The 17214-nt window shown below is 37.4% G+C and overlaps 1 protein-coding gene across 4 annotated transcripts in view; it reads right to left on the bottom strand.

Moving 5' to 3' along the window:
• Kcnip4 (potassium voltage-gated channel interacting protein 4) overlaps positions 1–17214 on the bottom strand; it is a 1150698-nt gene that overhangs the window by 733565 nt on the left and 399919 nt on the right.

Here is a 17214-nt window from a genome sequence, read left to right as displayed (position 1 = left end):
CACTTGAAATTTAGTGACAGAGTCAACCCAAAGTAATGACACTATACGGCACTGAAGTATAATTACAATTTTGATAAGAAATGAAGCTGAATAAGGCTTGTCTTATATCATAGGATCCATTCCAAATTATCCATCCATGTAGACTACATGAGAAGGGGTCTATCAGGAAATATTGGCAAAGTTTACCTAGATGCTTAATAACTGCAAGATTTGTCAAGCATCTGTGGAGGGACAATTGGGCACTGTCCCAAATCATGTTTAGATTTAATAGCTACTAATAGTTATTGGGATCTCTTATGGACCATGCCCTTTTCTGATCTTTCTGTTAATCATTCTAGTTTTCCTATACAAGCTCGGGGGTGGAGAGACATTATTATTGCATACCTTCAATCAACTGAGAAAGTTGAAGAACAAGAAGGCTCATTAACTTGTGCAAAGCCATTATAGTCTACCTTTCTGCCTCCTCTGGATTCACTTTGACATCCTCAATGTGCTGGTATTAGGGAGACCATAGGGTGAATGTCATGAAGGAGATTAGTGCCCTTATCAATGGAACACAGAAGCTATATTAGGTCCTAGGACCTAGGAGCAGAAACATGAGGTTCTATAGGCAAAGTGTGTCAGTGTATGGGATTTGGTTTTAACACTGCAGAGTATCAGCTGGTCAACTGGGAGTTACTGCAGAGGCCAAACTCAAGCTCTGAGTTCCAGCCACTCTTGTCCATCGGGGAGTTCCCCTTTTTTATGTCTCTAATTGCCACCTTCAACTGTACTGCGTTGAAGTCATATCAGACTGGATACTATTTATGGTTTTTCCAAACCATAAATAATATATAATTTTAAAATTATATAAACATTGCCTTCTGTGGGGTTAGCTATTAAAAATATGACCTCAGTGACTACTGCATGCCTTAACACTGTGCTTGGCACTCAGTAAAGCCCGTGCTAAGAAATTGACAGAGTAAAATTTGCTGAGAACTTTATTTCTCTTTCTACCTGTAACTTGCACAGTTAGTTTCAAAAGAAAAAAAAAGACCTATCTGCCCACCTGAGAGAACGATTTAAGCAAACATTTCTACCAGTCGTGTTTAAATATACTTTGCCCTAAATGTGTGATATTTATAGACTGTTTCAATTTGAGTAAAAAGATTCCTGGGTTGACTTTTATGAGGTGAAAATGTATGCTCTTGAGGCACATGAAGATACTGGAGCATCCTTAATTTATTCCATTATCTTTTAATTAAATTGCCCTCTATTATCATTTTGTGAAGTGGGATGGTGAACTTGCTGGAGCATAGAATTTGGCATCCAGTGCTTTTGTCCTAATCATCGCATCATCTTTAACTCATTTGTCCTTGGGGCTTTACCTCTTTTATGCCTCTAATTGGCACTTTCAACTGTACCCAGTGCTTTTTTAACTACAGCATCCAACCAGAGCATCCACTGTCATCTCAGATAACATCCACACGAATAGTGCATAAAAAGTTTACTATACACTTTTCTTAGTATTATCTTAATTCTAAGCAATGGACCCCATTTTACATACTTTAAATACATTGTTTTTGATTATATGGGTTGCTAAATCAATGTGAAAGACATGAATAAGAGTAGTCTCTCTGAATATCACACATTTTAGTGGAGATGACAAACATAACTCATGGTGTAGTCATTTAGAATAGACTTAGAACACTTTAGGATAAGCCTAGTCCAGGATTGCTAAAGGTCTAAAAGAATAGCAAGAGCAATAAAGGTAAAGTTGAACTTATCCTGTTCCTGGATTACTTATATGACCATGTTATAATTAGGATTTCAGTTGTTGTGATAAAACCCCATGATCCAACTTGGAATAGAAGCCTTTATTTCATATTACACTTTACCATCATAGTCCATTATCAAGTATGTCAGGGCATGAAATAAGGGAGGGACCTGAAGGCAGAAACTGAATCAGAAGCTGCTTGTTGACATCATCTCCATGGCTTGCTCTGCTTGCTGTTCTAGAAGCCCTGGTACCACTCGCCAAGGTATGGCACTATCTAAAGTGAGTGGCCTGGGCTGACTCTTTTTAGTTACTAATTAAGAAATATACACACACATACAACTTACTCACAAGCTTGCATTTTGGAAACCTTTTCTCAATCATTGGTCACTCCTCTCAAATAAGTCTATTTTGATCCACTTGTGGGGCAAAAGTAACCCCACAGCTCGCACATTCTGTTCATTCTTTATGGATGAATAGCATTATCATTATCATTTCCCATATATAAATATGCACACAGGATGTCAATTAATTCTTTCTCTATCTTGTCGCCTAATCTATTTCCTAAACATGATGTCCACATCATAAAATGAGGAAGTAAATTACAATATTTGTTTAACACTTTAATCACTTTCTGAAACATAGTCAAAGCATGTGTTTGTATTCTCACTTCTCTTACTTAATTCTCAGTGTCCATCTCCACAACATGGTTGAACTCGACTTACTATCTTAGTCCAAAAGCTCATCATGTCCTATCTGAAAGAACACTGTGACTATCTGACTCACTTTCCTTCTCAACTACTTTTTTGCCTTTCTCTGTAGGAAGCCAAAGGAATGAGTAATGAAAGTTGTTTCGGTGATCTATCATTTTCGGAGGACCTAACAGAATCTTGAAAGAGTATATGAATTACAAAACAAAATAAATTTGTATTCTCTTATAGAAAACAGAGTACTGATCATAGTTGCAGGCCATTTAAATAGCTCTTGGAAGGCTGATGACTTTTGAGACACTGTTTAAATACATCCCTTTGAAGGTTGAATGTGAATATAGCACTTTTGAGAAACACTATAAGCACTAATTACTTCAACCTGTGTCAGTCACCGTCACACCACATGAATAGAGGTAATGAGTTGACAGGTGGTTCCAAAATAAGAGACTCAATATAATATGCATTAGGACACTTCACTTCAGTCTACACATTTGCATGCCCTGAGCCTATCAACAAAGGCGATGTGATTAACCCCTCAGAGACTCCAGGAAAGAAATAACTGCCCATTACAATTTTACATCTCTGAATGAATGCTTTTCAATGAGTAATATCATTGTATTGGGTTTTTTATTAATTGCATAAAGCAAAATGCATTTTCACCTGTCATAGTATAAGATGTGTTTTGAATTATTCATTGTCTCCAAAGGAATGAAATAAAACATAGATTAACAAATAATATAATGAAAAATGCCAACTAGACATCAATTCTTCTATCCCATGCCATCTATTATTAGCAATAATTTCAAACATGCATTTTGGAGCCTTCCTAAAGGAACCATAGAGTACTAAGCAACTCCATCACTAACAAAAAAGCTGACTCCCTCCACACACCAATTCTATATTTATTTTGAATATGGTAGCTTCCATCACTGTGAGGAATATATTGTATTTTCTGTTTATAAACTAGCTTATGGAATTTTACTATATAAAGTTCAGAATCCAGAATGGACAAAAATATCCATGTTCTTTGCTTTTACTGTTATTGTCTTCTCCCTATACATATTAAGACTATAGGACTTCTTTTTGTTTGTTGACTACTGTCGAATACAGCATTAAGTATGTTCATGTATACATGGTATTGTTTTGACAGTATTTAATCCTAAATTACTCATGAATGTCAGATTTAAATAAAAACATGCATGGTTATTGTTGATTTAAAGTTAACCATCCAAAATGGTCACTGATCTTTCTTTTTGATACCCTTATATTGACTCGATGGAGATCTTTTTAATATGTAATGGAAGATGTGTTTTTTCCTTAACATGGGTTATATAACACCTTCAAACTTTGACAACATCATTCCCATGCTCTTTTGACAGTAAGATGTCTTTTACCTAGGCATGGATCAGGGCCCATGTAGATGATATTCTGCCCTTTTTTCTACCATCTAAGAGAAGGTAGGGACATACCACCATAACTCAGTGGTGATGTGGGAAGAACATGTTGCCATAAGTGTTTGTGTTAGTCTTTTATTTTATGTTACGTTATTTTGGTTTAGTGCTCTAGCCTCAGGAGAGCTGCTTTAGGAGGGGTGGTAGTTGTCACTCTTGCATCAGGGGTGTTGAGTGTCTGGCTCATATAATGAGCAAGCGTTTATCCTTGTGGTTCCCCTACGTCTATGGTCAGGTAGGTTTGAACTGCTATTTATTGGGCAAGCCCCTGAGACCCGGAAACATTCACACAGAAATCTTATATCTGATTTTTATATAAACTTCCTTTTGTGTTGCTTTATGATCTACTGTAGAATAAATTAGCCTCTCATTGTTCTCCGCACACATTGATTTCTTTTATTTTTGTATGTATAGTTACTATTTCTTTACCCTCTTGATCTTCATATATATTTACGTTATTATGTATATTTTATTTTAAGTATTATTTCATCACAAAAACTTTGTGAATTATTATTACATTTCTCTCATAGACTCTAAAGTATTTGTCCTTGCACTTCTTTTCAGACTGGTTTTCAATGATGTTCATCACGATACTCTAAGCACAATGAAAACAATCAATGTTGACTGTTTGTAATATTGCCTTGTAGCACTATACATAATGTTACACATATGATAGGATGTCGATAAGTATAGACTGAATTCATGAGTTAAGTTACTTTTGTCCTTAGTGAATCAAATCACGATAGATTCAACAGTGCTGTGTATAGAGAGTATAGTTTGCTAAGTGAGTAATGGGCATTTCCCCTCTGAAAGGCTGCCGTCCTAACCTCTTAGGAAGCTGAGGAAAGAAGATCAGAAGTTCTATACTGGCTTAGTTTACATAGTGAGTTCAAATCCCACCAGAGCCACTTAACAAAGTTGGTTCTAAAATTAATGATGATGATGATGATGTTCAATAAAGGAAAATGAGGAGATTGATCTTTGACATATCACACTCACTTAGGATACATAAGACCCTAAATTTAAAAAAAATATAAACACAAGCTAAAAAAAAAGAAACAATTGACTTCAACAAACTCATCAACTTTAATTTGTCTTAACATGATTTTCTAATATCACAGGAAGATTCTTAGAGGCAGAAATTCTGATTCACATCTCTGGATTTATAAAAGCTCATATTCCTATTATGACAGTTTTTAGTTAGACCATAGTTACATTTTAAGTTGTTTGATGGATACTGTGAAGTAAACATGTTTTCTACTACCTAGAAACTTAAAGGTCTTGAGAAACTCACATATCAAATAGCAAGAAAATAATGATTTCTGAATCCCCCATAAAAATGGAAAAGTGAAAGTTGAGTCATAAAGATCCAGTGTCATATAAGGGACAGACTAAGAGACATCAGATTTTTCAAAGCACAAAAGAATGTTTGCTTTGAACTGAGACAATGAAAACATGGTGTTCATATTATCACTGGGATAATAATTATTTGTAAAAAGTAACTCTATACTTCTGCTACCCATGCTGGCTAGATTTATGTCAATTTCACAACAACTTCAGTCATCCAAGAGGAAGAAACCTCTATTGAGATAATGTATCAAAAGATTGGGCTGTGGACCACCCTGCAGAACATATTTTAATGAGTGATAGAGAAGGGAGGCTCAACCCATTGGAAGTGGTGCCATCCTTGGGCTGGTGGTCCTAGCTTTATAAAAGGGCAGAGTGAGAAAGCAACTTAAAGAAAGCAAGTCATCCGCACACCTCTATGATCTCTGCATCAGCTCCTGCATCCATGATCCTGCACTGTTTGAGTTCCTCTCCTGACTTCCTCTGACGATTAATATTGTTGTGGAGATTGTATAAGCCAAATACCTGTTTCTTCCCCAACTTACTTTGGCCATGGTTTTCCATTACAGCAACAGTAAAATTACTAAGATACTACCTTAATAGAAATAGAAACAACAACTCTTAACTACTTAAGTAACAGAAGTTCTATATAATCAAAATGATTATTAGCAATAAATATATTGGGACATGTTTTAGCAATTAACAATAATCATTTTGCTTTCTAATTCTTACAATACTTAATACCTAGGGAATAATTATTTTTGTCTGGAAATGAAATTTTATGAAGCTTATAAACCACATTACCACAAGGAAAAGTCAAGCAACTTTAGTATTGTTAAATTAAGACTAACTGACGGTCTATCACCTTAATCACTCGGCCACCTTGTCCTAGTAGAATAATTCTGCTATAAATGAATAAAAAATGAATGTATGAAATAATAGAATGTACAAAAGATGATTGTATAAAAGAGTTGAACTAAAAACTCCACATAGCACATCAATATGAGATAAAAATAAAGTCACATGCTTTTCTTGATTTGGATATATAATTTATTTCATTAGTCATGTGTCACTTATAACTCTAGATAACAGCATCTTTATACAATATGAATAACTCCTTTTTTTAATTCTCAGGCTTATTTTCTAAACAAATGGAGGTCTCTTCACAGATACCGAGTTGGCAGCCTATTGCATAGCATTTTCACAAATGTTAACAATTTTCAAAGAACCTTGTTTTATTTATGTACATTTCAAATGTGCCTCTTCTCAGTTAAACTCCATCACTTTCCTTGTCCCCCTTGCTTCTATGCAGGTGCTTCAGCACCTATCTCCTCCCACCTCAGTACCCTAACATTCCCCTATGCTGGGTCATTGAACCTTCACAGGACCAAGAGACTCCCCTCCCACTGGTGCCAGCTAAGGCAATATTCTGCTACATATGCAGGTAGAGCCCTGGGTTCCTTCATATGTACTCTTTGGTTGGTGGTTTAATCCCTGGGAGCTTGGGTTGGGGGGTCTGGTTTGTTGAGATTGTTGTTTTTCCTGTGGGGTTGTGAACCTCTTCAGCTCCTTCAGTTAAAGGGAAGACTGACAGAGGAAGACAACTGTACCTACTCATGGACCTGTACACACACACTCTCTCTGTGTCTGTCTCTGTCTCTGTCTCTCTGTCTGTCTGTCCGTCTCTGTCTCTCTCTGTCTCTCTGTCTCTGTCTCTCTGTCTCTCTCTCTCCCTTTCTCTCTCACTCTCTCTCTCTCTCTCTCTCTCTCTCACACACACACACACACACACACACTCATTAAAGTATTTCAACATAATATCAATCATGGGAAAAAATTTAAAGGACAAATGTCATCCATAGGTGTTTTCAAAATTTTAACCATGTCAGCTTCAATAGCCAAATTTGTATAATCAAATATAATCAAAAATACAAAAATAGAACAAACACACTAAATATTGTATAATCACAGTTCTATAATTCATTCTGCATCTTCTCTCTGATTATGTGATTCGGTGAGATGCATCTCGTAACCACTATACTACTCAGGACAGTTAACACCTGTCTTAAGTTTCCTTTCATAAATCCCATCAGCAAGTACTGAAATGCGTGTGTGTGTGTGTGTGTGTGTGTGTGTGTGTGTGTGTGTGTGTCTGTTTGTCTTTCTTTCTCTCTGACACATACACACACACAGACACACACAGACACACACAGACACACACACACACACACACACACACACACACACACACGACTTCCAAAAATTAGATATACTTTTATTCCTACAGAACTTGTCACAGGCAACTCTAATCAGCACTTCATTTTAAAACATGATAATCAACGTCTAAGGAGTAATTTCATGAATGAATAATGAAAGTACTTAATTGAATGGAGCTCTCATGCCTCCGGTTATTACTGGTCATTGCTCTCACTGACTCAAAAATCAATGGCTCTTTAGATTGCCAAGTCAGCCTTGCACTTCTGTAACACATGTCTACACTTAGAAAATCATCTGTAACTCTAATCTGTTCCTTTGGGGAAGAGGGTGTGATTTTAGAGTAACTGACAACAGGAGAACATATTTCTTTTCTTCTGTTGATATGAAAGTATAATTTTGTAGTTTAAAAATAATATATCTCCTACATAAGCTCACAGTACACCATCTTAACTAATAAAATTAAAAACCTACTGACAAGTCTGCCAAGTTATGAAGTTCCTTTATCAATTCATGGCAGTTGTGTGTTCCTGAATAAGATCAAGCCCTCATAATTCCTTCATAGATAAGGAGGAACCTCTGAGACACATCCCTTCTGCAGGAGCTGTTGACAGGTAATGGAGGCTGAGAGGGAAAGTAACTCTCTTTTGAGGATGTTGTTGCTACTAGGATGCCTATCTACCTGCCAATGGCCATGCATACATTCATGTGGGAAATCATAATTGTATTTATAAAGTTCTTGATAATATTTTATTTGAAAAAGAACCTGTAGTTGGAAGGAAGTTGGAATGAGTCAAACTAGGGGCCATTGGAGAAAAGCAGTAATGGACAGACATGATGAATATACGTTTTATAAAAATGTGTCCTTTGCCTTACAGAAGCTTTGCAATTTTATGAAGTCCCATTTGGTGATTCTTGATCTTAGAACATAAGCCATTGGTGTTCTGTTCAGGAATTTTTCCCCAGTGCCCATGTGTTCAAGGCTCTTCCCTACTTTTTCTTCTATTAGTTTGAGTGTATCTGGTTTTATGTGGAGGTCCTTTGATCCACTTGGTTTTGTACAGGGTGATAAGAATGGGTGAATTTGCATTCTTTTACATGCTGACCTGCAGTTGAACCAGCACCATTTGTTGAAAATTCGTCTTTTTTCGACGGGATGGTTTTAACTCCTTTGCCAAAGGTCAAATAACCATAGGTGTGTGGGTTCATTTCTGGGTCTTCAATTCTAATCTACCTGCCTGTCTCTGTACCAATGTCATACAGTTTTTTTTAATCACTATTGCCGTGTAATAGAGCTTGAGGTCAGGTATGGTGATTTCCCCGGAAGTTCTGTTATTGTTCAGGATAGTTTTCAATATCCTGGTTTTTTTTGTTATTCCACATGAATTTGCAAATTGCTATTTTTAACCATGAAGAATTGCGTTAGACTTTTGATGGAGATTGCGGTGAATCTGTAGATTACTTTGGGCAAGATGGCCATTTTTCCAATATTAATCCTGCCAATCCCTGAGCGTAGGAGATCTTTCCATCTTCTGAGGTCTTCAATTTCTTTCTTCAGAAACTTGAAGTTCTTGTCATACAGATTTTCAGTTGTTTGTTTAGATAGAGTCACACCAAGGTATTGTATATTATTTGTTACTATTATGAAGGGTGTTGGTTCCCTAATTTCTTTCTCAGCCTGTTTATCCTTTGAGTAGAGAAAAGGTACTGATTCGTTTGAGTTATTTCTAAATCCAGCCACTTTGTTGAAGTTGTTTATGAGGTTTAGGAGTTCTATGGTGGAACTTTTGGAGTCACTTAAATGTACTATATCATCTGCAAATAGTGATATTTTAATTTCTTCCTTTCCAATTTGTATCCCTTTGACTTTCTTTTGTTGTCTGAGTGCTCTGGCTAGAACTTTGAGTACTATATTGAATAGACAGGGAGTGAGTGGGCAGCCTTGTCTAGTCTCTGATTTTAATGTGATTGCTTTAAGTTTCTCTCCATTTAGTTTGATGTTGGGTACAAGTTTGCTGTATATTGCTTTTATTATGTTTAGGTATGGGCTTTGAATTTTTGATCTTTCCGAGACTTTTATGAAGATCCGATAGAATTCTGCACCAAACCCATCTGGTCATGGGCTTTTTTGGTCAGGAGACTTTTAATAACTGTTCCTATTTCTTTGGGAGTTATGGAACTGTTTAGATAGTTTGTCTGATCCTGATTTAACTTTGGCACCTGGTATCTATCTAGAAGACTGTCCATTTCATGCAGATTTTCCAGTTTTGTTGAACATAGGCTTTTATACTAGGATTTGATTTTTTTTAATTTCCTCATTTCTATTAATATGACTCCCTTTTCATTTCTGATTTTGTTAATTTGGATACTCTCTCTGTGCCCTCTGGTTAGTCTGGTTAAGGGTTTATCTATCTTGTTGATTTTCTCAAAGAACCAGCTCCTGGTTTGTTGATTCTCTGTATAGTACTTTTTGTTTCTACTTGGTTGACTTCAGATTAGAGTTTGATTATTTCCTGCTGTCTACTCCTCTTGGGTGTATTTGCTTCTTTTTGTTTTAGAGCTTTTAGGTGTGGTGTCAAGTTGCTACTGTATGCTCTCTCCTGTTTTTTTAGGAGGCACTCAGAGATATGAATTTTCCTCTTATCACTGCTTTCATTGTGTCACATAAGTTTGGGTATGTTGTGCCTTCATTGTCAAGCTCTGTCAGAGCAGGACAAATACAAAGACAGATGCTCACAGCCAACAATTGTACTGAAACAGTGTCCCTTTTGGAGGAGTTAGCGAAATGACTAAAGGCGCTGAAAGGTTTACAACCCTATAAGAACAACAATACCAACCAACCAGAGCTCCCAGGGACTAAACCACCGTCTAAAGAGTACACATGGACAGACCCATGGCTCCAGCTGCATATGTAGCAGAGGATGACCTTGTAGAGCACCAATGGGAGGAAAAGCCCTTGGTCCGGCCAAGGCTTGATCCCCCAGTATAAGGGAATGTCAGGGCGGGAATGCAGGAAGGGGTGGGCGGATGGGTGGGGGAACACCCTCACAGAAGAAGGGGGAGTAGAGATGGAATAGGGGGGTTATGGCTGGGAAACCGGGAAAGGAAATAACAGTTGAAATGTTAAAAAACAAACATTCAATAACCCCCCCCCAAAAAAAGAAAGAAAATATCTTCAATAAATGGTGTTGGTGTACCTGGCTGTCTGTAGACAGAAAAATAATAGACCCGTATTTGTCACCAAGCACAAAGCTCAAGTCCAAGTGGATCAAGGAACTCAACATAAAAGCACATGCACTGAATCTAATAGAAGGGAAACTGGGAAAGAGCCTTGAACTCATTGGCACAGGGGGGAATTTCCTAAACAGAATTTAAATGGCTCACGCTCTAAGATCAAGAATTGATAAATGGAACCCCATGAAGCTGGAAACCTTCTGTAAGGCAAAAGATATAGTCAATAAGACAAATCGGCATCCTACATATTGGGAAAAAATCTTCACTAACCCCACATTCGATAGAGGGCTAATATCCAAAATATATAAATAACTCAAAAAGCTAACCTTCAAAAGTCAAAGAACCCAATCAAAAATGGGGTATAGAACTAATCTTAGAATTCACAACAGAGGCATTTCAAATGGCTGAGAAGCACCTAAAGAAATTTTCAAAGACCTTAGTGATCAGAGAAATGAAAATCAAAGCAACCCTAAGATTCTACCTAGCACCAATTAGAATGGCTAAGATCAAAACCTTAGGTGACAACACATGTTGGTAAGGATGTGCAGAAAGAGGAATACTTTCCTCTATTGCTCGTGAGATTGCCAACTGGTATAACCACTCTGAAAGTCAATATGGAGGTTCCTCAAAAAATTGGAAATAGACCTACCTAAAGACCCAACAGTATCACTCTTGGGAATATACCCCAAAGATGACCCACCATGCCACAGGGGCACATGTTCCACTATGTTCATAGTGGCCTTATTTGTGACAGTCAAAGCTGGAACAACCCAGATGGCCCACGACAAAAGAATCGATACAGAAATTGGGGTTCACTTGCACAATGAAATACTACTCAGCTGTTAAGAATCAGGAATATCCTGAGTTTTGTAGGGAATGGATGGAACTGGAAAATATCATCCTGAGTGAGCTAACTCAGATCCAAAAGGACATGCATGGTATGTTCTCACTACTAAGTAGATATATGCCAAATAAAGGTCCAGAATTCCCAAGACACAGTCCACAGAACTCAGAAAGATCAACAAGCTGAAGGGGCCAAGTGAGGACATCTCATTCCCACTCGGCATGGAGAAGAAAGGGTGAGGGAGGAACAGGGGAGAGAAAGGGATGGGAGTGGGAGGAGAGGGAACATGATCTGGGGTGGGTGGGGGAAAAGGACTGAAGCCCTGAGGGCCATCAGAATGAATTAAAATAGGCAACCTGTGGAGGAAGGAGGCTGGGAGAACCCTCTAGAATTTACCAGAGACCTGGGAAATGAGAGAGCTTCAGTTCTCAAAGGGGGGACCCTAGATGAAATGCCCTACAGTGGGTAGAGAGACTATATTGAACCCATCTCCAGCAGAAAGACAGGGCATCAAGTGAGGGATGGGGTTGCTATTCAACAGTCAAAGCTCTGACCCATAATTCTACCTGTCTCAAAGAAATGTAGGGATGGAAATGGAGAGGAGCCTAAGGAAAAGAGGGTCCAGCAATAGACCCAAAGTGGGATTCAGATAAAGTGGTGGCCCCAAGACCTGACACCATTACTGAGGCTATGCGGCACTCAGAAAAAGGGACCTATCATGAAAGCCCTCCCAAAGACCCAACAAGCAGCTGAAAGAGTCAGATGTAGATATGTGCACTCAACCAATGAACAGAAGCTTCTGACCTCTCTGGTTAAATTAGGGGAAAGCTGGAGGAAATTGAGGAGGAGGATGACCCTGCAGGAGGACCAGCAGTCTCAATTAACTTGGACCCCAGAGGAGATCTCTCAGGCACTGACTGGATCACCAACAAGGCAGCATACACTAGCTGTGATGAGGTGTCCAACACTTCCATAGCGTAGGACTCCTGGGTCTGTGTTCAGTCAGAGAAAATACACCTAAGCCTCAAGGGAATGGAGGCCACAGGAAGTTTAGAGGTCTAGTGGGGTGGATGGGATGGGGACATCCTTGTAGAGACTAGAGGGGGTACAGGGTGGAAGTGTGGTATATGGAACAGTTGGGAGGTGGATGGGGAGGGGAATAAAATCTTTAGTTTAAAAATAAAAGAAATTTTAAAAAATCTCAAAACAAAACAGAAAGTTACACTGTTCTTTCTTTCATAAATTGGGGCCCTTTATTTGTATTTTTTGCTCACTTTTTCCTGTTGAAAACACAGAAACAAGTTGTTGTTCAGCCACTAATTTGTTGATGTTGAAATTTCAGCAGACAAGCTTTGATGCTCAGTCATTGATATGGTGTACAATTATTAGACTCTGGGCCTTTCATTAGATTAGGTTCATAATCTCTAGCATTGTCTGTGCCGATAGATTTAATGCACTGTCATTTGATTTGACCCTTGTCATTGGATTTTGCATGTATGTGTTGGCTTTCTGTCAGTCATGAACTAGGATAAGAAACAATCACATGAAACCTTCTAGGGTTTCAAGAGGAGCTCAGTGCTAGAGGGAATGCTTTGCCTATATAGGAATGTGGCTTCCATCAACAGAAACAGCCCCAATTACAAATGTAGAAGAGTAAAATAATGCAAAATATCTTAAGAACACTGATGTTAACAGTTCATCCAATGACAGGATAAAGAACAGTAAGTAAAAGACAGCTCTTAAAATGTATTTCTTTAGTGCGAATTTAGTTCAGGAGCTACAAAAATCCAAACCAGAACTGAGAGAACTCAATTTTGAAATGCTAGGATGAGTCAAACCAAGACTAAAGCAGAGAGCTATATAATTTTATGGGAATAAATCTTTCAAGTCGTTTTATCTCCTCATTTTCCCTCAAAGAGACTTTATTACAGTGAAATATTCTCAGACCTTTTCTCAAGCTTGTTATAGTTTTTAATGCTACCTTGGGTAGTAATAAATCCTTGCATTCCTTTGTGGGGTGCTAAGTGGAAATATGTTGAGAAGAATTGTCAAGAGAGATATTAACATCAACATTATAGGTTCTCATTCATGATCTTGGGTATTATTGGATGAAATACAACAGTAATATTGCCTCGTGAATCTTAGGATGCTGGTTTCTGAATACTAAATGTATCATAGCTTGTTCTGGAAACTTAAACTCTGATTTGCTCACTGAATAGCAGATGGGCCTAATCAGCTGAAATCCTTAACTTCTTTTCATTTATTTATCATGCTGACATATAATTATTAATAATTATCACAAATTGACTCTTTTTGCCAAGAATCAGGTCCACAATTTGCACTTAATCCTTCCAACTCCAAGACAAGGTATCGTGCTCATGTTTTAGACACTTGTAGGTGATAAAGGATAATTTTCTTAACCTCCATAAGACTATTGTATATGAAACACTAAAGTATTTTATTAAATATTCTCGAGCCAGTACTTTGATTTTAATTTTTTGGTGAATAAAAATATGCTACAGCAAATTGTCTATTTCTTGACTAAATATCTCTAACCTGAATAAAGCTAAAGTTACTAGTAAACAATAAAAAATGTCACAAATAGGATTGCATTGGGTTTTAACAATTTACACAACATAGTCAACAAACAATATTTAATATATATCCTATCCCTTAAAGATTAGCACACTCTCTGCATATAATGATGCATCCCTACTAAGTGCTTGGTAGCTACAATCTGAACATGTAAAATGTAATTTCTCATATTGAATTCTAAGAAAACAGCAATCACTTGGTTAATATTTTGGTGACAGGCTGTTAATGTTAGAGCAAATTAATACCCAGAGGATAGATTCTCAGCTCTTGGGATAAACAGATAAATACTCTAAAAAGAAAAGCAGCTTTTCACCATGTGAACTTTTCTTGGGCACTAGAGGGAAGACTTAGTTCTTAAGAGCATTTACTTCTCCAGCAGAGAATCTAAGTTCAGCCCTCAGCTACCTCCTCACTCACCTTACAAACCTCCTGTAACTATAATTTTAGGAGATATGACATCTGCACTCTATAGTCAACACATTCACATGTGTACCTACCACACGAACACATACCTGTACACATACATTAAAAGATTAAAGATAAACCAATGTAAATACAGTATTTGTACATGATATTTTAAAAAAAACAGCAGAAAGATAATAGATAAATAAATATCCAAAAGCATATCCTTAGCATGATTCTAAGGATAACAATTAGCACATAGGATTAATGATGAAATTGTATTTTTTTATTCAGTGCTCCATATGGGTTTTAAAACAAGTATATTACACAAAACAATTGAATGGGTGAAAACACCTCTAGAAAGGAGGCTCACATTATGTGCGTTTGACATTCCGAAGAAAACACATACCTCTAAGAAAATTAAATACCTTTTCTAAAAAATGATCCCTAACGCTTCAAAGTGCTTTGGAGGAGAATTTTGTTGATGGCTGCATTTGCTGAAAGAGAGCAGAAAGCACCCGTGCAGAGGGACATCTTACAAAGAAAGATAGCACAAATGCCATGGGGCTATGAGTCCATGAATTCCCCACTGAAACGTAGTCTGTTTTGTAAATCTACAAAGGTAAAAATCTGTTTGCATCTTTGAATCATATAACAAACTCAATGCTGTAAGGTATTTTTTTACTTTATATTTTTCCTAGACACTAAATGGCAATCAATGACATTAATCCTGATGAATAATTGAAACTCTTCTAAAATATATGGCCTTATGCATAAAAGGCTTGGTACTTAACCTTCATCCCTTGTTTTAAATTGTATGAATCTATTCACGTTTATTGCATTATGCAAGTTTTAAAAATCAGGTTTAGTTTCTTTTTTAAAATTGAATTTTAGTGTTTGTTAGTTTTTTTCCAGTGCATTAAGAAGAACAGAACAGCATTCTCTACACGTATCAGCCAGAAGCAACAATGATATTAATTCTAGATCAATATCGTCTTCCTCCAAAGACACTTAAAATCTCTTTTAGATAAATAATCATTAATTTTTAAAGTGTCTATAGATATGGAAAGTGACAAGACTTTTAAGCAGCAAAACAGAAGCTAGGAATAGTGTCATACAATAAAAATGAATCTGCACTTAAACTGAGTGCTAGCATTATTCTTAAGAATGATCATGGGGAAGAGGGAGATGGCTCTGTGGGTAAAATGTTTGCTTCTTAATCATGATGACACAAGGTCACATTCCTAGAAATAAAAGAAAGCACGTATACAGTAGCAGTTTCATTGCTGTTATAGGGAGATGGGAGTCAAGGAAAGGAGAAACCATGGAAGCTTATAAGCCAACAAGCTTGGTGTAAGCAGCTGGGAACAGAGACCTTGTATGGGACCAAGAGAGGTGAGGACTGAAGCCCAGTGCAGTAGTCCTTTGACCACTACACGAGCACCATGGAATGTCCACTTACATATATGAATGCATACACACACGAATTGTATACATACGCATATACAATACAAATGCATACAGGCACACACACATGCACGCACACACGCACACACACACGCTTGCACACAAACACAATGAACTCATGCTCACAGCTTCCTAAACACTATGAATGGCTGCCTCTGATGTGTTCTACCTAGGCCTTATATATTGGGTAGGGATCCTGCACTTTTGTGATACAATAAAAGGGGTATTCTTCACAGTTTTTTATTTTCTTTCTGGAAATGCCTATTGATTAGAAATTCTCTACCAGCTCTCTTGATTTCTAAATGCCAAGTCCTTGTCCCAGGGTAGAACAAGTGTACAGCCATGCTCTCCATATTTACCACCGAGTCAAAGGGAGTGATCAAACTGCTGCACTGCCCTCTGCCACACCTGTCCCTTTCCTTTCCTCCCATCCATGTGTGATCATCTGATAACGCTCATAATAACAAACTGTCACAAGAGTCTATGTTTCAGGCCAAGCTATATGGTACCTGCATATGGCATTGGCTCTCCGTGTATATCTAACTGTCAATCAAAAGTTCTGGCATATTTCTTGAAAACGTTTGAGAATCTGACTTTGAGGCACTTCCCCTTGGCATCTCATTAAGTACTTTACAGACCTATGTGTTCCAATACCTAAGTAACCGACCATCCTGGGACTGAGGAGTTCCTACATGAAAATTCCAAAACTAAACTTAAGAAAAACCAGTGTCAGTGCAGCCAATTAGTCACCTTCTTTCTGCCTCTTGACTGCCAGCACTCTTTGATGAATGGACTAAAATCAGTATTTGTAAAAAATTGCTAAACAGTGTGGGAGAATCTCAGGATAGAATTATGAGTGTGTTTGACTCCAAAGTATGTACTTAATTCAACACACCATCTGTGAGAACTGCCTGACTTTTGCACAATTCTTTCCTGTCTTGTGTACAGTTCATTTTTTTTAGTTAGGGCTAGTTGACCTAAAAGAAAAGTGGTGTGTGCTTCATGGATTGACTGATTTCCAAAGGAGTAAAGGGGTCAAAGTCCAAATAAAATAAAATTGAGGCCCAGGACCAATTGCTCATCTATCATGCTAACTGTATTCATCCCCCTAAGCTGATTTAGCCCATTTTCATCTGCAAAAGATTAATTTCTCATGGGAAAACATCATGATCAATAGTGACTGCAAACTTTTTT

The sequence above is a fragment of the Rattus norvegicus genome, chromosome 14 (genome assembly GCF_036323735.1).
Source record: "Rattus norvegicus strain BN/NHsdMcwi chromosome 14, GRCr8, whole genome shotgun sequence".
Lineage (NCBI taxonomy): Eukaryota > Metazoa > Chordata > Mammalia > Rodentia > Muridae > Rattus > Rattus norvegicus.
The sequence above is the reverse complement of the archived record's forward strand: the minus strand, read 5'-3'. Positions and strand labels throughout refer to the sequence as shown.